The 25,055-nt window shown below is 44.4% G+C and overlaps 1 long non-coding RNA gene across 1 annotated transcript in view; it reads left to right on the top strand.

Moving 5' to 3' along the window:
- The first annotated feature begins 813 nt into the window (after positions 1–813).
- Positions 814–25,055, top strand: part of LOC143836793 (uncharacterized) — a 108,912-nt gene continuing 84,670 nt past the window's right edge. Inside the window, exon 1 of the long non-coding RNA XR_013230740.1 lies at positions 814–872. This is a non-coding gene — a long non-coding RNA (uncharacterized LOC143836793). The remainder of the gene's footprint in view (positions 873–25,055) is intronic.

A 25,055-nucleotide genomic window follows, 5' to 3' on the forward strand; every position in this document is an offset into this window, starting at 1 on the left:
AATCACTTTTATTATTAAGCACAAAGGAACCCTAAATCCACCAAGTTGGGCCTCAGCTGAGGAGGATATTCCACACACCACCCCATCTCCTTTGGACAGGATAACATCAGACAGATCGGTGACCCTGGGCTCGCCACAGCACTGATAAAACTGTTCTGACCAGGCAGTGATATCAGCACTCTCTCAGCTTCACCCACCCCACAGGGTGTCTGTTGGGAGAGGAATGGGAAGGTGACTGTAAGCCGCTTTGAGCCTCCTTCGGGTAGGGAAAAGCGGCATATAAGAACCAACTCTTCTTCTTCTTCAAACCATCCCTTTTCTCCAAGGAAACTGATCTTTGTAGTCTAGAGATGAACTGTAATTCCAGGGCATCCCTGTCTTCCCCTTTCAATGCCAGAGTGGAGATTTGTGACAGAGTGGAGATTTGAACATAGGTTGCCCTTATCCTAGCCTGACATTCAGCCACCACATCATGCTGGCTTAGTGCTGCCACAGTGGCTACCAGCCAGGTCTTCAGCTTTCCTCCAAACAGCCTGCATGGCAGGTAAACCTTGGCTTGGTCACACCAGATGTGGTTTGAAATATGGAATAAGCAGGGCAACAAGGTAGGGTGTGAAGCATGCCCCTGGGAGAAAGACTTCTTGCTTTGCTCATGCTCAGTCATATTGCCAGCCTGGCTGTAAGATGGTGTTAAGTTTTTTCATCTTTAAAAAAATTACTGTACTTACAGCATTTTGATGAAAGCCTGGCTATTTTAAAGAACTGTTATTTTTGTGCAATTGCTTTGCAGTTCAGATGTCTGCCAGGTGGGGGCAGGAGTGGAGCTGGTCAGAGAAGCTGTGCAGCACCACAGCAGCATGATTCTCCTGCAGGTCAGACAAGCAGAATCAACTGATTTATTCCTCTCTCCTAACTTGTTTCCATTCCTCTTCCTCCCCACCCCAAACCTCTCCATTTGCTCCCTGTTAATCACAAACAGGGAGAAAAAGATTTTTAAAATCCAGCCACTCTGATGATCAGAGGAACATGTTTCTCAATGGCAGATATAAGAGCTTAAAGCGCTGGTCTTTGGACAGAGGAAATCAGACCTTGAAAGTGCCCAGACAGTGAACGTTCTAGGAAAGATGATGTTCTGCTTCCTATCTGGCCGGTCCTGGGAAGCAGAGAGCCTGCAGATGAAGTTACAGCCTTGCCTGTGTAACACTTAACAAACAGGAACCGTTCTGGTGAGCTACACGGATACAGAAGCAACTGCTAGGTCGGCATGGCTTTCAATATATTATTATATTTATATATGGGAGGGAGGGACACAGGATTGTGCCTATTGGTCCAGCTGCCTAAGTATTATCACCCTGACTTACATGCTGTCTGTGTGTGCACCCGCTCTGTGCATATGACTGCAAAAGGCAGGACCCCCAAATCACTCCTATGGAGCCCACATCTGTGCAGTTTGTACAGGCACTGTCTCTTTCAGAAGGGGTGCTAGGTGACTGTAGGCTGGCAGGCACAAACAAGCATGACCTTACTGCACACCTGTCTGGTGCAGACAGTAATTTAATCTTTTGGCTAAATGTTTCTGCCAAGTATAAACATATGCGTCAAACAACTTCCTTTTCACGCATGCTAAAGAATACAGTTTGAATCCACTTCAGTAACCATTTGCAAGTGGACTTTGCCATCTCACATAGCTGCAAAAAGCATTGGAAGCCTATAGCGTGTGTGGAAGTCCACCCTGGTACGTGGTTTTAGGAGCAGAAACATCTGTACCGTCAGGTGTCGATTTCTCTTTCATTTACGCACTGGAGGTTTCATGCCGGGCTGTAGGCTGGAGACTTAGTCGTGGCAGGTTGCCCCACCTCTTCCTGCATCCAGACAGGGAAGCATTTGGCCCTGTGCGCCTCATCCACTCCCAATTTGTGCTCCTGCACAGGAACGGAGGCAGTGAAGTTCCCAGTGCGTAAACGGCCCTTATGTAGGAAAAGAAGAGTTGTTTTGTATACCTCACTTTTCACTGCCCAAAGAAGTCTCAAAGTGGCTTACCATCACCTTCCCTTCCTCTCCCCACAAGAAAGTACCCTGTGAGGTAGGTGAGGCTGAGAGAGCTCTGACAGGACTGCTCAGGCAGAAAAGCTGGCGACATGTGAAGGAGTGCAGAATTAAACCTGGCTCACCACATCAGAAGCCGTCACTCATAGCCAGTACACCACATGGTGCCTCCTGGGCCTGCAGTATGTTGAGTTGCAGCAATTCTACAACACTGGGGCAATTGCCGGCCTGCCTGCCACACAATGAAACTCCAGAGAGGATTCCTGGTGCTCTAGAGTCCAACAGCAAAAGCAATGAGGTGGTGACTATCGCTGAGATTCTTTCTTATCCTGAAGCAGGACATGAAGGGGCTTCCATGTGATCCCTTCCTAATGCCAACCTCACAACGGTTGTGCGATTCAAGCATAGACAATGTTTTTTAAACGGCAAGGAGGCACAAAGAGAGGGAGAAGTAACTCTAACCTTGATATTCAGCCAGCCGAAGAAGTAGAGTTGCCAGATCTATACTCCTACTCAAAGGGCGCAATGCAGTAAGGAAGCAGACCTTGTAAACCTCAGATGAAATACCAAATGACAGGATCAGGCTTTGATGGGGAAAGATAAAGTCAATAACTCCACTTGGATCCACACAGCAGTGCTCACCTCTGACATTCTGACTCTCTCTACGTGAGCAATGTGCCATTGATAACAACAGGAGTCCGTGGTACATATGGGGAGGGAAGAATATCAGAGCTAAGTACTATGGAGAGAGATTTCCCTGCAGTCTGTTAAAGAAAGAGATTTCAGCATCAGGATTGTGTTGGGTTATTTTAAACTGCAAAGGGTTTGTGGTTTGGGGTTTATTTTTATTTTATTTATTTGAGGGTTTTTTGGGAAACACAGGAGCCATCTTAAAATTTAATGACCTCTCTGCTGAATTTTAAAGCATCCTTTACAAATGTGGGACACTTTGGAAATAAAACGTAGATCTGCTGTCCTGATAGCATTTCATTGGTTTATGAAACATGCATCCTGGATTTAATGCGCATATATTGGCCCAAATGTGAGAGGACCATCCACCATCCATCTTTTAGCATGTTTTAAAGCCTTGTTCTCAAGCAGTCAGATCAGCATGGGGGACAACTCCCTATTGTTTCATCCCATGCCACTTTGCTAATGGGATGAGCTGATGATACGATTATCACCCCATCACCAAATGCCTTCCCAGGCAGCATGGAGATTAAGTACTAGTAGTGGTAGGGTTAATAGAGGTTTATATAATTCTGTATGGGATTTCAGGCTCGGGTTCAAAGGGCAAGAGCACACCATCGTTTGCTGGTTCACATGGAAGAAGAGAGGCAATTCCAGCATTGGAGAGAAAATGGGAGCAAGAGAAATAGGAAGGAAGTGAGTCTGAGGCTCACTCACAATTCTTGAATCAGCCTGTATGGTTGGATGCTGCAGTCTGTTAATGCAGGAAAAGAGGTCTTCTACACTCCCCCCCAGCCTTCTCCAGCTCCAGGAAAGTTGATTTCTAGTGTGGAGGGACTTGCATGCACTAATAGTAGTGAGTTGGGCAGCTGCAGTGGGGAGGAGAAGCACGAAAATCACTCCTTTCTCTTCCACAAGTGGAGCTTCATGCACACAAGGGGTTCTTCTGGTAGCTGACCCACGTATGAACCCATCCATCCTGGGAATAAAAATTCCCAAGGTTGAAATTCCCAAAGGGAGAAGAGGGAAAATTCAGGACCATCAACTCCTTCTAACAACTTCTGATTTTCAAGCCACAGGGATTTTCCCCGTTCTCATTTTCCTTGCTTGTATATTCCCGTTGCTTAGGGCAATTTTTTTTTCTGTTTTGTTCCCTCTAGTGGTTAATTTGATATTACGTAGGTTTCTGTCCAGCGTATCTCCCCACAGATTTAAATTGCAGGTTGTTATGCTGGACATAAACCAATGTAATAGCTAACCAGCTGTTAGAGCAAGAAAAGCACATGCAGAACAGAATCCCCAGCATCAGAATTGCCGTAACTGCTTCCAAGCTGGTAGTGAGCCCCATACAAATGCACTTAGGGAAATTAAATTTCCCCATGTTTCATAGCAGTGACACCTTATTGTGCTTTGTGTAAGTAAATTAATGAACAGAACACAACTTGTTAGTTTGGAAAATCTTGTGCAAAACTAAAACAAACTTTGGCACAATGGAATACCATTTTCCCCTCTTCTTGAAGTTGGCTGTACATACATTTACGGTATGTTAGTTAGTATCTAATTGAGAATACATTTCATCTCCCCCAAACGGACATTTCACTCTTTGGAACCTTTTAAAAAAAGGTTTATAGCAATACACTGGTTTTGAAAGATAGTTTTCATTTGTACGCACATTTTGGCAACAATAGCTTCGGGTCCCTGGTTCATAAGGTCTGAATAAATGTAAGCCGGAGTAGACTTGATAGTGTTCCCTTCATAGTGATTTTTATCATGCCTGTGGCCCTTCTGATCCCTGGAGTGCTTTAAGGACCGCGTCTTCTTCATTCTTACATGGCCCTTGCAGATAAGGTCAGGAAGGTGTCTCCCATGCAGCCCCTGGTCACAGGGAAGCTGCTTTTCCACAAAGTGCTCTCCCTTGGCTGGGGAAGGAAGCTGAATGGGAATGGCTCAGCCATGCAGGCTCACACTGGCTGCCAGCATATCTGCAAGGAAGGGCCCTTTCTGCATAGTCCATATTTGCCACTTGCAGGGGAGAGGCTTGTTGGGCTAAACAAGTGAATAGGCAGGTGCACAGGGGCCATAGGGAACCAGGTTGAAGCAGGGGTTTCAATTCTGGGTTACCTGTGTGATATACTTTGTCCTTGTACCTCCAGTTAAAGGAGAGGTGCAGTTGTCCTTCGAAGGAGTACCTGAAATGATTCTGAGCAAAACACTGATGTACATATGCTACAGCAACATTTGCTCTCTCTCCCTTAGCTGTCTGCGTAAAGTCCTTCCTTCTGGTGAGAATGTTTTTTCAATGACTGAAGTTCTCTTGAGTGTGCTGCCTTACAAAGCTGCCTTATACTGAATCAAGTTCAGTACTGTCTGCTCATACTGGCAGTGGCTCTCCAGAGATGCAGGCAGAGGTCTTTCACTTCACTTATTACCTGGTCCCTTCAACTGGAGATGCCAGGGACCTTCTGCATTCAAAGCAGATGCTCTAGTGCTCAGCCACAATCCCTCATATAGCCACATGAGACACACCCTGTCCTCTGAGCTACAGGCGTTGGGATTTATGTAATTCTTTGGAGAGCTGTGATTGGCTGCATATCTAGTTGGCATCCTGTGGGTTGCTGGGGCAGTTGTATTTGTGCAGCATGATGGAAGGCAGTTTCATTTTCACTCTGCATGTTTTGGATGGGAATTTCTAGAGCTACACCAGGATTATTGATGGCCTGCTGTGCTGCTAGCACTGTGGGCATGATTTAAGCTACTGTCCGGCACATGCCTCTGATGCTGCCCATTTTTAGTCTGGCACCAGGGTTATATGGGTGCAGTGCCAGCTTAGCATCAGTATGACCTGCTGCCATCCGGTCTTGCTATCCATCTGCATATCCTCTGTTCATGCCAGTGTTCCACTTCTGTCGCTCTAGGGCAGGGGTGTCCAAAGTGTGGTTCTCCAGATGATGATAGACTACAATTAGCATGAGTTGTTCATGCTGGCAGGACTCATGGTAATTGTAGTCCATCAACATCTGGAGATCCACAGTTTAGCCACCCTTGCTCTAGGACTTAGTCACCATCCTAAGTTGTTTAGAGGAGCAGTGGCAAGGGGTGAGGGTGTGATCCCCCTCAGTCATAGGCTGAGGAAGGCACTTGAAGGGGGCCTTGAAGCCAGCTTCATTCTGCATCCCGTTGAATTCATTTTATTTTTTAAAAGATAGTTCTGGCCATGACCACTAGGGGCAAAAGGAGGTCTGAGCATAGCAAAAAGCTAATAGAATAGGCTAAATTTCCTTTTCTCAAAGACTGAAGCACTTAACAGATCATACAACCAAGATAGCATGATGATAGCTGTTACAGTAATTGCCAGCCTGCAGGTTATTTCTTGTGCTCCTCCTTTCCTTGCACCCATCTCAGCCAGATCTTGCAAAGCAGCGGTTAGGGCATTTGCAGCAAGATAAAGTAACCTTTCCCTCTCTTAATTTCCCTCTCTTAATCCCTCTTTTCCACATGTTTCTCATTCATTTTTGTCTTGCTTCACTAATTGTTTTCCATCCTGTCTTGCACTTATTTTCATTTCTTGGTCACAAGACCTTCTCATCCGTATCCTGCTTGGTGGCAGAATGTATATAAGTATACCATAGCATGCCTTTGTTAATATTTTGAACAGATGGTGCTGGGTTTTCTGGGCACTGTATATTGCATTGGTTCTGCTGGGCTTACACACACACACACACACACACACACATGGCTTGGACTGTGATTTTGTGCTTGGGATCAACTGGCATTGCCACAATGGTACTGGGTTTGCTGGACACTACATTGCACTGGTTCTGCTGGGCTTGCAAAAATGACCCCCCCCCCCATTTCAGTTTCTAATATAGAGATTGCCTAGTTTGACTTTAGTCCTTTGGAAACAATGGAGGATGTGGACGCTTTCTTTTGGGGATAGTATGCTGCTTGACTAGTGAAACTTGTAATCACTGTTTTGTGATGCTTTGGCTAGCATTAGTTAGTAAAAGTTAGTACGACGACAGAGTCCTAGTTATAAGAATTCCTCATACATGTTTGATATGATCAGTTCTTGGGCCTCAAAATGGAGAACAGAAGCCTTCACAAGTGCCTATTCAGAAAACACAAGTGGTGTATTGAAAATTGGAGGGTGTGGTTGCCATCATGTCATAGCTGACCTGGCAATGCCGTAGGGTTTTAAAGTCAAGAGACATTCAGTTTGCCATGGCCAGCCCCCATGTTGGTCCTACTTAGCTTCTGATGAGATCAGGTTATCTTGGGGCTATCCAAGTCAGGGTGAGGTGAGTTTAATTTGACTGGCCCAAGGTCACTCCGCAAGCATCCATGGTATAAGTGGGAATTTGAATCTGGATTTCCCAGATCCTAGTCCAACACTTTTAAGCACTACACCATGTTGGCTCTCATGAAAGAATAGTGTGTCGGAATTTGAATTTTTTATACTGGCTTGATTATATATACAAAGTTAAAGTTTTCCCCCATTTCTACATTTCTTTTCAGGCCATTGAAACAAAGTTTGGGCCCTGTGTCACCTTTAAGACCCAATTTGAGTCCAGCACGACTACCCACCTGAATCTATCTTTCTGGCCATGATTCTTATGTGTTTTATTTCATTATTATTACTGAAAATACATTTTGTCAAAGAGAGGAGGTGTCCTGACTTGGATAGCCCCAGCCCAACTGGATCTTGTCAGCTCTCAGAAGCAAAGCAGGGCTACTACAAGGCAGACCACGGCAAACCACCTTCAGACATCTCTTGCCTTGACATTCGATGGGGCTGGCATAAGTCAGCTGTGGCTTTACAGGGAAAAAAAATAGAGGAGGGCATGTTCAAAAATTACCTGCCCTGACACCAAATAGGCTAGGAATGCCACTGAATGGAAGAGACTGAAGAGATGGGACTGTAAGTAAGGCAACTGAGGACAGAGTATTCACAGGACCATCATTTTAAGTAAATGTGTTTGATATTGACTTATGCTACCTCTTACTTTTAATAAAATAATTATATGTTCCAGTTAATAAAAAAAAAAAAAACATAACAAAATCCAGCTGCTAACTGCATTTTGGACAGATTTCTGTTTGATGAAAGAATAAACCCAACTCAACCCTTGGAAAACAAAGCAGAGATAGTTGAAATATTGATTATATACAGCTCCTGAAAAATGGTAATGGAGGGATTCCTGGATGCAGTATGCATGATTCTCCCCATCTGAAAAGTTTGATTAATGGACATATAATCTTTCTTTTTGTGCTAATAGACTTTAATGTGTTCCCTTAGAAAGAAATGAATTATCAGACCAGTAGTACAAGTGGTTTTAAAGAAGTCCATTTATAATGCTGCATCTTCAGCAAGTAATTCTTGACCTAGAAAACGGTTTCACTAAAAATGACTAATTTTGCCAATTTGATATTTTTGCTTTCAGTGTGTTTTTATACCAGCAGACTAATCTATTCTAAAATGTGCATACCAGCTGCAGAACATGAGTATATAATGAACAACAGCGTTACTATCTTTTTATAAAAGAACTCCTGACCTATATTTTCTTTTTTCTCTTGAAGATGAGGTTAATCTGAGCTATATCTTTACAATACCGTGGGCTGTAAATTTCATTGAATAGGTGATACATTGTGATTAGGTGTGAAACATAAGCCATTTCTAGGTTCAGTGGAGGAGGAGAGAAGGGCCATATTTACTGCCTTGAACTCCCTGGACAAAGAATGGAATAAAACATGAGTGATAAAAAATTATTTCCAAATTTGGGATCTTGTAGGAGGAAAACCAAATCCTTCCGAAGTTGGTCCCCTTCCCTACACTATCTCCAAGCCCAATTGAGTCAAGAAGAAAGGTGAGGTATAAATCTTTCACTCAATCAGTCAGGCATGAGAGCCTCAAACAGCTGCAAAGATCTCACAGCCCACAGGAGCAGCATAAGGTGGTCTGCTACAGAAGGGAGAAACTAGTAAAAATTGTGTGTCCCCCCCCCCCTCCTCAATACTAGTGAATATCTACTGCTGTATAAATCTCATGGTTTCTTGTTTCTTGTTCCATTCTCATACCTCTCCCAAGAATAGGAGGCTGGGAATTAAAACTTAACCCTTTCCTTTGTCCCATTTCATATGTGCAGTAACTAATACAGGTGGCTGGTTGCTGTATAAAGGAATGGACAGATATAAGTAGTTATTCTTGTCAAGCTGGCAGGGGCTCATGGGAATTGTAGTCCATGAACATCTGGAGGACCACAGGTTGACCACCCCTGCTCTAAATAATCAGTGGGGGGTGAGGTAATGATTGTTGTTGTTAGGTGTGAAGTCATGACCCATCACGACCCCATGGACAAGGATCTTCCAGGCCTTCCTGTCCTCTACCATTCCCCCGAGTCCATTTAAGTTCGAACTGACTGCTTCAGTGACTCCATCCAGCCACCTCATTCTCTGTTGTCGCCTTCTTCTTTTGACCTCAGCTGCTCCCAGCATTAGGCTCTTCTCCAGGGAGTCCTTCCTTCTCATGAGGTGGCCGAAGTATTTGAGTTTCAGAGGTAATGATTACAATCCATCAAACTGTGAGAGATGCTGCTTGATGTGCAAATCTACTTATTTGGTCCACTGGCTACCCGTGTAACCAAGGCAGACTGGTTCTGCTGTTATATATGTCACTGAAGCAAGAAGCAGTGGGAGCATGATACACACATGCATGGAAGCTGTACCTGCATGGAAAATCTATGTATTACCCTGTTCACTTAATATGGCAATCACATGTGTTGTGCTCTTGAAATGACAGGAATATAAATGGCAGTCTTTAAGCAGTGGTTGGACAGGTACTCACCATGGATGTTTTAGACTGATTCTGCATTAAGCAGGAGATTGGACTAGATGGTCTGTATGGTCCCTTCCAATTTTATGGTTCTATGATTGTATGTAATATTTTCAGAGGGCTCCTGCAACTCGTCAGTGCCTGCAAGGGAGACCAACTAGGTACTCCTAGGACCATTATGCACACCTTGAATAATGCACTTTCAATGTGCTTTTGAAGTAGATTATCCTGCTCTGCACAGGAAAATCCAACTGCAAAAGCACATTGTCCAGTATGTGAATAATGGATCTGCTGCTTTGGGCTTCCCATAAATGTAATTGGCACACACAGAGTAGAGAAAATCTAACAATGCTACCTGCTGGGGCTGAGAATACTTGCTTTCCAGAAGCTTGTAGAAGTTCCATGCCATTCTTAGAGGATGACTTTATATTACACAAATGCTTAAACACAAGCCTGAAGAGTTTTTGTTAACTAAAAGAAAAAAACTTCAGAGGAAGATTTTGAGAGAGGAATCAGTAAAGGAAGAGAATGTTTCTCACTTTCCCCAGTGACCATTTTCCACTCCAGATACCCTCAGTGTTCCCTCCATAGGGTCAGAATCAGGCGGGTAGAGGAGACAGCAGAGGAGGGGGGGGTGAAACCAAGAGGCAAATCTCTGCTGAGAGAAGTTAGGGCTTCTGGAGCGCAGTCACTTTAAGACAAGCCTTGCAACCAGGAACCAGGAAGACTTTGAACTGATGCCCTGGCAGATTGCCACAACGGCAGCAAGTTAATTTGCAAGAAGCAGAGAGCTGTCCATTTACTCATGGCGGTTTTTGAAATATCAAGGCTTATATCCACTCCAGGAGAGCGTGGGTGAAAGGTAGGGTCACCACGAATCAATCATGCATGTTGCAGAGGGAAAATTTAAAGCGCCACAAATCCTAATGTAAACCAAATTCAGTGTAGATGGGTGGGATTCATTTTAGCTGGCAGTGGGTAAAAAGCCCCGTGCAGACTACACCCTTGTTCCATAATTCTCTCTGCATGTGGGTGGGGGAAGAGGGGAGCACAGAAAAACTGTGGGCAAAGAAAAAGTTAAGCAAGCACACCTCCCCCAGGGGTTCTGTACTCCTGCTTATGTTTCTGTTTAATAAGCAGCATCAGGCTTTATTACACACACCTTGATGCCCAATGTTTAACTAGAATTTATGCTTTTTGGTTTGTTTCCCCATCCTTTTCTGAATTAGAATTGTATTAGGGGAAGTGTTGTGTTGGAAAGAAAACCCCCTCTCCAAGCCCCTTTTTCTTTGTACTCGAATGCTTTTTTTTTGTGGGATAAATTAGCTGACATTAGAATATTCGACAGAGCAAAGAGTTCTATCAGAAAAGCTGTTAGTTCTCATTTCACATTGCAAAGTAAAGCAGTGGGAAATAAGCCAGGGGAAAAATGTCTCAAAGGGATAAATGGCATTTTGTCCTGATGTCCTTCCTTCTTCTCCAGCACAGTGAAGGTCAGCCTTTCTTAAGAGCCGGTTCAAAGAGGCTTTTTGTCCTTTGGTGGAATCAAATATTTCTGTGTGTTTCAGTGTCTAGAACTGGTGCTGTGAATTCTTGTCAAATCTGTCCACATTGAAATGCCTTTGAAAACTGGGTAGGACGGGTACACTGTCACTCTGGTTGTGTCTTAGGAGTGTTCCCAAGTGCCGTCCAGTGCAGCAGAATCCACTGAAGAAATCGAGTTTTGTTTAAGTCACTTTTGAAAAGTGGGTGGGAACTGCAGTTTCCGAAGAGCTGTAGAGCTGACTCCTCAAGTTAATAAGTGGTTGCTATGCTTCAAACCACATCGCTGATAAAGAAATATGATGGAAGAAGCTATGAAATCTCTCTCTAAGGAAAGGCAGCAGATCTAGGACAAAGGTTCCTTTGTGGTGCCCCTTTACATGCAGTGACTGGAAAAGGGGACAGAATTAATGTGTCTTTCTGATGACACAAGCCCAGACATGTTGAGAAACCTCCAGACAGGCCGCCTTTCACTGGAATGCATAGAACATTCTGCGTGTGTGCCTGTGTGTGTGTCTCTCTGTGTGTGTGTGTATGCAACAATAAGAAGACTTCAAATGGAGAGTACCTCGTCTAGTCCCACAACCTTCCTTTAATTCCATTCATAAATATATACAATTTTTAAAAGCCATCCTATTAACTTATATCCACAACCGTGTGTGTGCGTGCGAGAGAGAAAGAGAGAGAGAGAGAGAATTTCAGCTGCCACAAATAAATATTTAGCCAGAATTTTTGCCCTTCTCTAAAACATCCACATTCTTTAAATGGAAATGTCCATGTCCCCATTTTAGTATTTATTTATGTGGATCCTTTAACCTCTCTTTTCTCCACAGTGTGGACTCCAAGCAGCTTATGATATGGGAAAACAGATGATGGAATACAGCAAATCTACCCGTCAGCAAAAAAAAAAAAAAAACTTATCCACAGGGGAGGGGAGAGAGCAGGTGCTCAAAGCTCTTTTCCTGGTGGCAACAGTCTCTCTCCAGAACCATATATTTTTTTAAGTATCCCTTAAAAAGTGATTAAATGACGTGAATCTTGGGTGGTGTAATACACAGCTTACACCTTGCTACAGGCCTGCCTGTGACATCTCCAGCCCCCCCACCAAAGGCCAACTAAGTCGTGATGGCATGAGCAGGAAGGATACATTCCTTAGCCAAGACATCCTGCCAGCCGCCCTTGGTCATGTGAGTTTTTATTCAGCCATTGCTTTCCGTCTGGCAGGAAACACGTTTACCCCGTGCTAAGCCCGTGTGTGTCATTGGCCGAAAGGCAAGAGCCTGACTGACATTCTTTGAGGGAAGGAGGGGGCCTCCGTATCTGGCAGCTGTTGCTTTCACCAAGGCTGTGGATGCCGATACCACTTTGGACAGTGATAGCGATGAGCTGCATGTGATGACATTAAAGATGAGAGCTTGTGACAACAAAGTGAAAAGAAATGCTCAGGATGTCAATGCAGTGACCTATTCATAGTCCAGAATCTCAGGAACGGCTGTCGCTAAACAGTCAAATAGTATCAAACAGGACAAGAAATGTTATTCTTAACACCCTCACCCTGGCCTGGTTTAAGGATTCACAACAGGATTTGCAGGACCTTAGCGTAGCACAACTGGTGCTGTTACTTGTACTGCATAAGTAATTGTGGGGACACCCCCCTCCCCTCAAGGCTCGCTGGAATTTTGGAAGCAACTGACAACTTGGTTGAAAACATTTCTCGAACCTTGGTGGGACGTGCAAGTGCAATGCCCCAGTACCTAAGGGGACCTTCACACTTATGTGGTTTGTGGCCTGCACACATGCTCAAGGAGTGATGTGCATGCTCGGTTACTAACAGAGCATCACCCTTTTTTTATTCTTGCAGTCCAAAAGCAGCATAAGTATGGAGACCCCCTAACAATTACAGTGTGCAGGGCAATAGCACGTGCTGCATGGGCTACTAGGATAAACTGCTTCTGCCCTCATCAAACTATGTCACAGGGAGATTAGTGCCCAGATCTTCCCTGCCTACTTTTACACTTAAAATGGAGGAGCTGCAAATGTCTCAGAAAAAACTATCAATGTTCAGAGTTGCCTTATTTAGTAAACTCATTTCTTTTGTTTAGCTGGGTTGTGTTTTCGACCACTTTAATGGTTTCCTCGCAGTTCTGCAGTTCTGTGATCACTGTCATGTGCAAGGAGAGGGGCTGTAGCACAGTGGCAGAACATCTGTTTTGCATGTGGAAGGTTCCGAGTTCAATCCTTGGACTCTTCAATTAAAAGGATCGGGTTGTATGTGAAGGGAAAGAGTTCTACCTGGCATCCCAGAGTACCACTTGTGTTCAGAGAAGCCAGTGGCCTTGATAGATGGACAGTCTCGCTGAGTTTAAGGTAGTTTCATGTGTTGAAATGATTCCTGATCCCATTCTGAACATTTTTAAGTGTCAAGATTTTTGCTTATAATATAAAAGGGTAGCCATGTTGATCAGCAGTAGAAAAGTTCAATTCAAGAGCTAGATTTGTGGTTACTGGTAGCCTAGTCGAGGCACTTGGAACTTGCTTGCTCTTGATCCAGGTAAGATACCGAAATATCTTCTGCTTCTCCTTAACTAGTAGGTGTATCAATTCTCCAAGCTGGTACCTGGCAACGCGAAGAGACTTTCTCCTGACTTTAATTCTCTCAAGCTGGTTCTGATTCTGGGTGAGTTTCTCACACCCAAGCGGGAGCGTCCACACGTGTCAATAACATGTGCAAGGGAGCACATATGATAACAGATTCATCTGACAAAGTTTACACCCTCAAAATCTTGTCAGCCTATTGGACTCAAATCGGGCTGATTATAATCTGTGAACAAATTGTGATCTGAATGGAGAGCATTCTTGCTTTAAAAAGCAATTGCAAAGGAAAGGGCTTATTCAAATTGTAGCCATGGGTTCTTTCTCTTTTAAAGGCAAATTATTCCCTTGGAACTATTATTTCCCTTATGGGACCCTGTATAAGCATCCCATAGCACAATCAATGCATACCCAATTGGCCCTTGAAAGCAAGAGAGGCAATGAGAACTTGAGTGTAGCTTTCCCCTTTTCAGTTTTAACACACCATCTATGTAGGGAGAATCATTTACATTTTGGTCTAGAAAAAGGCATATGCACATGTATTCAAGGGTCTCTCTTTGCACTGGTTTCTATACTTATTATGTAACAGCTGAATACCTCCTTTTGTGTGCTTGGAACAAATCTTAAGGTTGAACTGTGCATTTTGATTTTTGTATCCCTTCCCTTAATCCTGAATGGCCAATCTCAATAATCTCAAGAATGTTACCTGCCCACTGTTATGTCAGTGGTCTTTAGTAAAGTAGGGCTCGTGGCTGCGTGAGGTGAGAAAAGCAGCACCTAGCCAACTAGGGGAGCAGGCTGCCTTTTCCTCCTCTCTTTCATCACCTCTTTTGGAGAGAGGGTCAGACAGACTGCCGCTTTTTCTCCCTCCTTTGAGGCCAGGGCCAGGGTGGCTTGGGGGAACATGAAGGCCCATTGGGGAGTCCCCATTGTGGAGAAAGGTGGGCTATAAATGAAATTAATAATAAATATAGCTGAAAATGGAAGGACAGATAAAAGGCAATGGAGAGAAGGAAGCAGAGAAGATTGAGGATATGGGAGTTGTCAGGTATAAGGAAATGGGGAAAAAGGAGTGGGGAAGTTGCAACAGGGGGAAATGGGTGCCCTTTATAAATCCTAGCAGGCTCCTTATTGTGCAGCTGGACCTGCCCTGGCAACTGGTGCCATGTAACCTGGCCATCATTTTCCAGGGTGGAGAACTGAAGATGGAGAGAAAATAAGGCAGGTTGGTGGGTGGGTGGGTGGGTGGGAAGGGCAGGAAGCAGGAAAGGAGGAGATGCTATGTGGGAGGGAATAATGGGGGAAAAGCAAGTCCTGCACCCAGTCATTGTGGGTTTCTGCTTGTAAAATATCATACAGTGTAAAATATAAAAGGGAGTAAAGTATAAATGAAACACTGAAAGAAACAAACATTACAATTTATTCAAACCTGGGTTAATGTACTGAAAATAAATTATTTTGTGTGTGGTCCCTCATGTATCACCTTTGCCTACACGGCCTTCAGTGTTGCATCAAAATTCTTCTGCGTACACATAACCTGTAGGACCACTGCCTGCTGGCCCCACGGGGTGCAATATGCAGACTGCTGTATATCGCCCCGGTTTGGCGACTGCTATTGCCTTTGCCACTTCTGTTTTTCTCCCTCTCTTCTCTGTCCCTGTTTGAGAAGCCCTCAAGACTTGGCTTGTCAAAGTGCTGGCACTTTGCAAAGTTGAAATTAATGTCAGTGCAATAAGAAGGAGTCGGAAATTTTGCTTTCAGCAGTTTCATGAAGTAGGCATACCCTTTCTGCTTGTCTAGCGAGACTCTCTGAATGCCTTTTAATTATTTTTATCAATGAGACTGGAAATGATTCTCAAAAAACAACCAACCCAATTTGTTTTCCTTTATATCAAGTGTGTTCTTGTGTGTCCACAGTGTTTAAATGCTATAGCGCAAGTCGGAAATTGATTCTGCAATTAAACAAATACTAGCTCTGATGATGCTGGTGAGTTAGCAGATGTAGGACTGAAGCAGAGCAGTGGAACTGAGTTATTCTATAAAATCAGAGTCCAATAGCACCTTTAAGACCAACAAAGATTTATTCAAGACGTGAACTTTTGAGTGCAAACACCCTTCGTCAGACTATGATCACACTCGAAAGCTCAAACCTTGAATAAATCTTTGTTGGTCATAAAGGTGCTACTGGACTCTGATTTTATTGTGCTACTTCAGACCAACACGGCTACTCATTTGAATCTGAGTTATTCTATGTACATCCCATCCCTCCAAAACAGTGAACGAAGGTTCATTCTCACAACAGCCCTTTGGAAAAGGCTCAGCTGACAGATACCAGCTGACTCAGGAAGAATTTCATTTGTTATGATTTCTTATCTCTTTCTGATCACTATTCCATCTATCAGAGAAGTGTTCCGAACTTTCTCAGCTAGGGATGCCAGTCTCCAGGTGGGCCCTGGGTATCCCTTGGAATTATAGCTCATCTCCAGGTGACAGAGATTAGGTCCCCTAGAGAAAATGGCTGCTTTGGAGGGTAGTTTTCACAGCATATACTCCACTGAGAGTGATTATACAAAGGGCGGAATGCCCGAGATGGTAGCGACAGGGCTTCGGGGCAAAACCCCGATTATTCCTGACAATGACGCCATCCTGGGCTCTGCCAAGCCCTGGCCTGACTCAGGCCCTCAGAAGGCCTGAGACTTCTGCGTTCCCAGAGGTGCCGCGGGTGTTGGCAAGGGCTAGGTTGGGTCAACCTTGTGTATTATTGGAGGAGCCAGGCCTTTGGGCCTATCTCCTTCCCTGACCTACGGTTTTCGTACAGGGATGATTCTTGCCTCTGTCAGCTCCGCAGAGCCACAGAGCTGAACCGGGCATCTCCCCAACCCCACCGTGGTGGGAGGGCAGCATGCTGCTCCCCTGCGAGTGATCGGTGGGGGCCCCATGCCCCCTTCCCCTCTCCACTGCTGCCACAGCAGAGCACACCCGGTGTTTTCAGCCCCGCATTGCGCAAGCGTGGCCGTTACAGCGGGGCAGATGGTGTATGCCAGGGGAGCCCCTCCCCCGTGTGTGCGAGGAGAACGGTGTGGCATCCCACCCCACTAAAACAGAACGGTGGCAGCCTGACATTGCTGCTGCCATGCATAATTGGTCTGAGGTGCCTCCCTGCTCCAAATCCTGCCCATTCCCAGCTCCACCCTCAAAGTTCCCAACCCAGAGCTGGTAACCTTGTTCTTGGTCACTGTGAAGGTTCACAGAATCACAGAATCATTGAATCATAGAGTTGGAAGGGGCCATACAGGCTATCTAGTCCAACCCCCTGCTCAATGCAGGATCAGCCCAAAGCATCCTAAAGCATCCACGAAAAGTGTGCATCCAACCTTTGCTTGAAGACTGCCAGTGAGGGGGAGCTCATCACCTCCTTAGGCAGCCTATTCCACTGCTGAACTACTCTGTGAAAAATTTTTTCCTGATATCTAGCCTATATTGTTGTAGTTTAAACCCATTACTGCGCGTCCTTTCCTCTGCAACCAACGGAAACAGCATCCTGCCCTCCTCCAAGTGACAACTTTTCAAATACTTAGAGGGCTAACATGTCCCCTCTCAACCTCCTTTTCTCCAGGCTGAACATTCCCAAGTCCCTCAACCTATCTTCATAGGGCTTGGTCCCTTGGCCCCAGATCATCCTCGTCGCTCTCCTCTGTACCCTTTCAATTTTATCTACGTCCTTCTTGAAGTGAGGCCTCCAGAACTGCACACAGTACTCCAGGTGTGGTCTGACCAGTGCCATATACAATAGGACATCTTGTGATTTTGATGTGATGCCCCTGTTGATACAGCCCAAAATGGCATTTGCCTTTTTTACCACTGCATCACACTGCCTGCTCATGTTTAGCTTACAATCCACAAGTACCCCAAGGTTTCCTTCACACACAGTGTTACCTAGAAGTGTATCCCCCATTCAGTAGGCATGCTTTTCATTTTTCTGACCCAGATGCAGAACTTTACACTTATCTTTATTAAATTGCATCTTGTTTTCATTTGCCCATTTTTCCATTATGTTCAGATCTCGTTGAACTCTGTCTTTATCTTCTGGAGTATTTGCCAGTCCTCCCAATTTGGTGTCGTCTGCAAACTTGATGAGTAGTCCCTCCACCCCCTCATCTAGTCTAGATCATTAATAAATATGTTAAAAAGTACTGGACCGAGGACCGAGCCCTGAGGTACCCTGCTACTCACCTCTCTCCAGTCTGATGAAACACCATTGACAACGACTCTTTGAGTGTGGTTCTCTAAACAATTCCCTATCCACCTAACTATCTGAAAATCCAGATTGCAGTCCTTCAAGTTATCCATCAGAACATCATGGGGAACCTTATCAAATGCTTTACTAAAATCCAAGTAAACGACATCAACTGAATTTCCCTGATCCAGCAAACCTGTTACTTGGTCAAAAAAGGAAACCAGGTTGGTCTGACAGGACCTGTTGGAGACAAATCCATGCTGACTTCCTTGGATCACCAAATTGTCCTCCAGATGTTTGCAGATTGCTCCCTTTAATATCTGCCATCTTCTGGGTGGGAGCAAATAACACAAAGCGAAACAAAAATCCAACCTGGAAAACAGAACTACAAAGGTTAGGAATAAAACCGGATATAGAAAAATAGAAACAATTTATTATTAGAGTTCAAAATGTTTAAAAACCATAAACAATGACTCATCTATTGGGCACACAAAAAGCATCTCAGTGTATGCCTGTAATATCAACCAGTTTAATCTGTTGTGGCTGGTCTGGTCTTGGTCTCACTTTGGATCTTTTTGCAGAGAAACACACAGCAGGATTTTCCAAAACCCAGGGGAGGAATAACCAATACAACTATATTCCAGGACCAGAACCAGCCATAACAGATTAAAGAAGTATCCCCCCCGATGAAAATTGGGGGTGGGGGGTATTATGTATCTGTATGTATCTGTATATTGACCTCTGAGGAAAATCAGTATAATTGAAATGTGTTAGGTCTCAATTTCCTGGCATTAGCAGTACACACACTGAGATGCTTTATGTGTGCCTAATAGATAAGTATTCTTTTATATTTTTTAAACATTCTGAGCTCTAATAACCAATTGTTATTTACTGGGTCCGGACTGGCAAGGTGGGAGGGAATAGATGGGATTAGGCTGCCTATTACTGTATTTTATTCTGTTTTTTTTTGTGTGTGTGTGGGGGAGGATTATGTAAACTGCCACGAGTCAGCTGGGTCCGGGAGTGGTGTTTAATAAATCCGAATATGAATGAATGGTTTCTATTTTTCTGTATCTGGTTTTATGCCTAACCCATTTTCTGGGTGGAGTGGGACCTGGATATCTCCTGAAATGACAACTGTTTTTGAGATGAAAGAGATAATTTCATCTGGAGAAAATGGCTGCTTTGGAGAGTAGATTCTGTGGCATTATATGCTGCTGAGGATGAGGATAAGGAGGACACGTCTTTGCCAGTTTTTAGAAACACATCTGAGGCAGTCCTTTTCCAAAAGACCTCTTGTTGGTATTATTGCCTTGTCCCTTTTACTTGATGGATGATTTTGCTGTTTTCTGGACTGTGGCAGTACTGGCTAGATGTTTAGTGTCTGTATTCCTCTGTGTTTTTAATTGATTCATCACTGCAGTGTTTGAACTGCTATGTCTGCAAATATATTGGGTTTGTGAACTGCCTTGGATATAAATATTTTGAGAAGCTGTTTAGAAAAGCAAGCATGAGGCTTTTGTAGTTTATTGTTATATGCTGTTTAGAACTGAATAATTAAAACATTATAGGCTGGTGTCAGATAACCCCTTTTAACAGGAGTTTTTGAAAAGGGTAGGGGCCAAGCTGCCAAGTATTCTTGAATGAAATGGATCATTTTAGGAATGCTGGTCCTCCCCCCTCCAGTTTTACAGCTCATTTCCAGGCAACAAAGATCAGTCCCCCTGAAGAAAATTGCTGCTTTGGAGGGTAGACAGCTTAGCATTATACTTCATAGAAGTCCTTCCCTGACCCGAATCTCGCTCATTCCCTCCTCCACTCCCAAAGACTCCAGGTATTTTCCAACCCATTAGGGTCTAGGTGAACTCTGCTGGCTTTCTTATTGCTGGAAGCAACATCCAGAAGTTAGTTCTGAGAAGCTACTAGTTGATTTCATATCATAGGGATGCCACCTGGGGATCCCCTGGAATTATAGCTCATGTCCAGACTAAAGAAATCGGTACCCCTGGAGAAAATGGTTGCTTTGGAGGGTAGATTCCATAGCATCCCCCAAATCCTGCCCACTTTGTGTTCCACCCCCAAATCTTCAGATATTTCCCAGCCCAGAGCTGGCAACCCTAACTGGAATAAGGGGTACCACAGGGCTCCATATTGTCCCCATGCTTTTAATATTGATATAAAGCTACCATAGCCGATCATCTGGAGCTCTGGAATGCAGAGTGTTCACAATGGTGTTGGCACTCAACTGTCTTTCCTTGCCAATTAGATCCATTAAGACAATGAAAATAGCAGGAATAGATGCTGACTTATAAAAGTTCAATGAAATGGGAGAAAGAGTAGTGATATGAAATAATCTCAGGAGGATCTCTGTACCCTTCAATCCTGAGGACCCACAAATGGGCAATTCAGTGGCATCAGGATATTTGCCATCATCGCAAACTGTCATCTTTCGATCTGGGATGGAAGCAAGTAGGAGACAGATTTAAACCCACTGTATTGCCCTGTGCTTCTGCTATTGTTCTAAACCTTGAAGAGGATCCTAATGTAGGTGTGATTCACAGTGTTTCTGTAATACTGACAGCCCAACATTGGTTGTTCTAAAAAGGAAGCTAATTCATTAAAAATGTCTATTAGCCCTGATTACTAAAGGGAACCTCCACATTCAGAGGCAGTAAACCTCTGAATAGTAGTGAAATATCTGGGGAAAGCCTTGGTCTTTGTGCCCTGCTGGTTGGTCTTCCAGGGAAATTGCCATTGTTTGTATATTGGATTTATGGCTGGAACACTGTGGGATTTTCTGAACATGATAAATATAGTGGGCCATTCCGCACCAGGATCTATGTAGCAAATTGGTTTTGGAATGAAAAAACGCCATTTTAAATAGTGGAATTCGTTGTTATGCATACCTGCCTTTGTAGTGGAATCCAGTTGCGTTTCTATCGTTTCCCACAGGTTTCCGGTCTCGGCAAAAATCGCTAGCCAGGAAGTGATATTGCCGAGCTCGTCCCGCCCCTGGCCATCAAGCAGCCAATGGGCGGCCGTTATCATGCTCCCGAAAACCCCCTTTCCCTTTAAGGAAGGTTTTTTTAAAAAAAAAAACACGTTGCAACGAATCTGTGTTGATTCGTTGCAACAGAGAGACCCATCTAGCTAGCAGGTGGTGTTTGAGCTGCCATTTCATCGTTGCCACGCTCCCCCCGAGTGAAAAAAAATACCCCCCCCCCACACACGGGCACGATTTCCGGCCGAAAATAGAGTGACAAATAAAGGGAAAATAAACCAGCAAACGGGGCTGTGTGTTGCTTGGTGCTTGGTGACTTAAAACAGCTCTGGGGAGGGACTGCAGCCAGGGAAGCCTTGCTGGGTAAATGGAGGCTCGCCGGTGCGTTGATCTCCGCTCACTCCGAGATTAAAAAATGGTGATCGCTTCGCCGGAAGATCAGAGGAGAGAGCCAGGGGGAGGGACTTTGCAGAAACCGCAACAATGGTAACGCACAGAACTTTATCACTAGTGTTGCAGATTGGTTGCAAGAGTGTAGCGCTTTCTGGAGGGTGAATCCATTTTTGGGGATTTCCCTGAAAGTGCTAAAACGAAGTGCTTTTTGTGGATCGGTTTCAGAAGTGTTGCAGATTGTCAATGATGTTGTGCATAATAGCAAATCAGTAGCGATTTCAATTTGCAACCATTGTGCAATTTTGAACAAGTGCTGAATGGCCCAGTGAAATGCTTACCTTGTGAAGACGCTATATTCTGGCCATTCCGCATGATGTTGTCAACCTCCCACGTCTGACAAGTAAACTTGTTGCTACATCCACCATTTTAAAGTGCTAAGGTAAAGGTAAAGGTATCCCCTGTGCAAGCACCGAGTCATGTCTGACCCTTGGGGTGACGCCCTCTAGCGTTTTCATGGCAGACTCAATACGGGGTGGTTTGCCAGTGCCTTCCCCAGTCATGACCGTTTACCCCCCAGCAAGCTGGGTACTCATTTTACCGACCTCGGAAGGATGGAAGGCTGAGTCAACCTTGAGCCGGCTGCTGGGATTGAACTCCCAGCCTTATGGGCAAAGCTTTCAGACGGCTGCCTTACCACTCTGCGCCACAAGAGGCTCATTTTAAAGTGCTAGTTGGGGAATTATATAAAGTGGATTCACCAAACTAAAAGCGCTTCCCCCAGCAGACAACCAGCAGGCCACCAGCAAGAGAAAGATATGGAGGCGAAGAAGCACTACATCCGCCTCTAATGTTCTGCCCTTGCACCCGCCTCCCTCTCCCTTCTTCCGGGGGATGGGAAGCAGATGACAAATTGATATAAACTCCGCGCCTGCATGGTTGCGCCCGCTGTCACGCCGCTGCCGGCACCGCCCTCCACCCCCCGCGGCGCGGCGCTGGCTGCGCCTGGACGGAACGGCCGCTTTGGCGGCCGAATCGCACAACCCTAATGGGAAGTGCTCTTTAAAAATGGAGAACAGCCTGGAGCAACAAATAGGTAGACACGCTCCTCAGCTGAGATTGTTCCCCTATGAATATTTGGATAGGTGTTTAAACAAATAAGTCTATTATTTTAAAAGGGCGATCTCTGGAAGTTCATCTGTCAATCAGCCATGCCGGGAGGGGATTGGCTGGCCAAAGTGATTAGCACTGGTAGGCAGGCCAAAGCGCAACAAGACTAAAATGAGAAAAGCGGCCAGAAATATGCGAGACAATTCAACAAGTGTGGAGTGCTGGTGAGTCTTCCCAATGTGCGGAAGAGCCCTGTGTTCTGACCTCACTACTGTTTCTTTTTTAAATCTTCTGGACCATGAAACCTCCTGTTTCCCATTGGATATTGTACTTTCTGTCACTAATATTTTTCATTGGATACCTTGCAAGCCATATATGGTGTCGGTTTACTAAAAGAAGCATGCTATATAACTGAATCACCAGGCTCCACTGTTGTTCTTTAAGTAACTTGAGGCCATCAAAATTTGTCATCTGCTTGATTTAATGACCATACTGGCACAACTTCTATGCTAGTATCCATAACAGGCCTACAGGATTCCATTTACTGCCAGACTGTAGTTTCTCAGCCTATAGCTTAGAGTCAAGTTGCCCTTCCTCTTCAGCCTTTTTAAAATACAGAAGTGAAGGAAAACATGGACATTTCCTGATTTTAGATGCGATTAATGTAAATGTATGTAAAGGTCATATTAGTGATTGATCAGCTGAGAAAGCCAGAAGACAAAAACCCTGCTCAGATAGTGATGTCTACCGGAACAGAAAAACTAGGCTAGCTGTTATGCCCACATGGCTCCTGCTTTTGTGTTCTGCCTTTGAGTGTCTGGGGAATGGGAGCATCACTGTCCTTTCAGGCCATGACACAACCTTTAACTTTTTTGACATCCACTCGAAAGCCCTGATGAAATACCTTTGCTTTGTCTCTCCTGTGGCATTGGGTACTTTGATCAGGAAACTGACAAATATTGTTCTGCCTCAGGCATCCTCAGTAGTGCCCCTCAAAGTCAGCTTGAACACTGTTACTTGTAGTATTGGTTAAACTTGGTGTAGGAACAATTGTCAGCTGCTGTTTCTGAAAAGCAAATGGTGACAAGGGACCATAAGCTTGTGCTTTCTGCTTCTCTTCTCCCTGAATTGTCTTCTTCCTGCAAAACAGAGGTTAACAGGGCATGCTGGGCTCAAATTTTGATTAGTATCTGAATGCATGTTTCTGCAGTCTGCCCTGTTTTATAATGCTGCTGTCTTATTGTCTCTTTAATGTTTTTGCTTTCTTTTTCTTAATTTTATCTGTTAGCTGCTTTGGAAATTCTTTGTATGCAAAAGAACAATAAACATGCTATAAATAAATGCATTTTTTCTATTCTGCCTGGCCAATTAATTCTAAAAGGTTGAAGGACAGGTCTTCCCATTGCAAATGAAAGGCTGATTTTTCCATCGAAAAATATAGTTTTCTAATTGTTTGATAGCTCTAGTTTTCTTCATGCTTTTTACTAATTTACCCGGGACAATGAATGAATGAATGAATGAATGAATGAATGAATGAATGAATGAATGAATGAATGAATGAATGAATGAATATTGAGATTTCTTAGGCCACATTTCTAATCTGATGTTACATTGACTGTTTTCCTGGCCGCTGACAAGAAGTCTGTTCTTAATGGAAAGCTACAGTGATTTTATGTTGAGACAGTGGTTAGAATTTTGATCTAGGCCTGAGGAGGTCCCATGTGGCATGCAGCTCATCATGGGACAGTTATTATTATAATCTAGTCTACTTTACTCAGTTGCTGAGGATAAAAAGGAGGAGGTAGGGTTGCCAGGTTAGTCAGACCAGCCGGCAAGGGATAGGGAGACACTTCTCAGGAGCTAGAACAGAAGAACCAGGAAGTAAATGCAACATCCCTGCATCAACCAGAAGTGACATAACACGTCATAGATGTTGAAAATGATGCTCTGGTTTGTAGGCAAAACCTCTATGGTAAAATTAGTTTCTTACCATAAGGTTTTGGCCCAAAACCAGAGCATCACCCTCTAACCACTGATATCCCTACATCACTTCTGGGTAATGCAGGGATGTCATATTTGCTTCCTGGATGTTCCCTCCCTGCAGATGGTAAGTTTCCCCATTTTCATAGAGCCATAGAATAGAGGGGAAGGCTCCAAACTGGGGGATCCCCTGACCCCAACTGGGGATTGGCATCCCCAAGACAAAGGCAAAACTATGTATGCCAGTGTAAGCTCCTTGGACAAGGTAAAGGTAAAGGTATCCCCTGTGCTAGTACCGAGTCATGTCTGACCCTTGGAGTGACGCCCTCTAGCGTTTTCATGGCAGACTCAATACAGGGTGGTTTGCCAGTGCCTTCCACAGTCATTACCGTTTACCCCCCAGCAAGCTGGGTACTCATTTTACCGACCTCGGAAGGATGGAAGGCTGAGTCAGCCTTGAGCCAACTGCTGGGATTGAACCGCCAGCCTCATGGGCAGAGCTTTCAGACTGCATGTCTGCTGCCTTACCACTCTGCGCCACAAGAGGCTCATACCTTGGACAAAGGGTGGGGTAAAAATATGCAAAATAAATAAAATGCAATTAAATTTTCATCTGAATTTCAACAACCTTTTTGTCCTAG

Source organism: Paroedura picta, chromosome 4 (assembly GCF_049243985.1).
Source record: "Paroedura picta isolate Pp20150507F chromosome 4, Ppicta_v3.0, whole genome shotgun sequence".
NCBI classification, from domain to species: Eukaryota; Metazoa; Chordata; class Lepidosauria; order Squamata; family Gekkonidae; genus Paroedura; species Paroedura picta.